The sequence below is a fragment of the Sinocyclocheilus anshuiensis genome, unplaced genomic scaffold (assembly GCF_001515605.1).
Source record: "Sinocyclocheilus anshuiensis isolate Anshui unplaced genomic scaffold, SAMN03320099.WGS_v1.1 scaffold385, whole genome shotgun sequence".
Classification (NCBI taxonomy): Eukaryota; Metazoa; Chordata; class Actinopteri; order Cypriniformes; family Cyprinidae; genus Sinocyclocheilus; species Sinocyclocheilus anshuiensis.
In genome coordinates, this window is record NW_015539876.1 from 598,592 (window position 1) to 599,666 (window position 1,075).

Genomic DNA, 1,075 nt, shown 5'->3' on the forward strand with positions numbered 1-1,075 from the left:
TATATATATATATATATATAAGGGCTGGGAGAGTTAACGCGTTATTATCGAGTTAACGCATTAATTGATTAACGCCAACAATTATTTTATCCCGCATTAACACATTTTTTTTTTTTATTATGAAAGTCGGTTGCTCACTGGCTCTGAATACACACAGACAAACCATGGGTCACAGGAGGGGTGGGATGTTGATCAGTACTGGCTTGGGATGAGTGTCATCACGCGTCTCAACCAATGAGAGCATTTGGGGAGGGCCTAAGACTGCAGCAGTGCTCAAGTGAACGCTCCCGATAAAATAATTTAAGCTAAGCATCAACATTCACAAACCACTGTATACTGTTATTTTTAACAGAAAAGAATGCAACGAGCTCGTAATCACGACTTCATAAGTGGGAAACAGGAAGTGTCCGATAGCACGTGAAGGCAGCATCGCTCTCGCTCAGCACAGTGCAGTGCATCGTTTTGTTAACTTTGTGGTTTATTATTTTGAGTCGTTTGGGACACGGTAACACATGGCCCTCTCACAATATATTGCTTTACAGATCTATCACTCTTGCCGTTCAGAAATGTTCACGCAATCATGCAGCACATATCATAGCTTCCATGCTCCGTTGCGGTTAGCGCTCACACTCACTGATCTATATATAACTGAACCCGCTCTGGCCCACCTCTTCCAACCGAGCCAGGGACGGCTAAGCGAACCATGCCAGAGCAGGGCACGGAGCGATCACACTAGTCAAACGAACCGGGCTTTGGGGGTCAAACGCGCTCGGGCACAGTTAAAACTGCCTAGTGTGAGTACACCCTTATTCTCCCGCATCCCGCACACACGAGTCTCTACCCGCCCGCACCCATCAAGTGTTGTCCCATGCCGCACTCCGCTGCGTTGGGTCCCACGATAGTGCAGGTCTCTAAGGTGCCTGTTATAATATTATGATGGAGGCTCTGGACTCTAAGCATAACTTGTTTTTCTATAACAAACTAGAAAATATTTTCTATAAAAACGTTAATGCCCTGGCAGTGACAAATAGCTTTGGTTTTATATTTAATTTGATTACATTAATGTTATAGTTGG

The 1,075-nt window shown here is 44.5% G+C and overlaps 1 protein-coding gene across 1 annotated transcript in view; it reads right to left on the minus strand.

Annotated features, from left to right (window-relative positions):
- The window catches only part of LOC107685329 (E3 ubiquitin-protein ligase HERC2-like), a 61,791-nt gene that overhangs the window by 52,148 nt on the left and 8,568 nt on the right, over positions 1 to 1,075 (minus strand). The window lies entirely within an intron of this gene.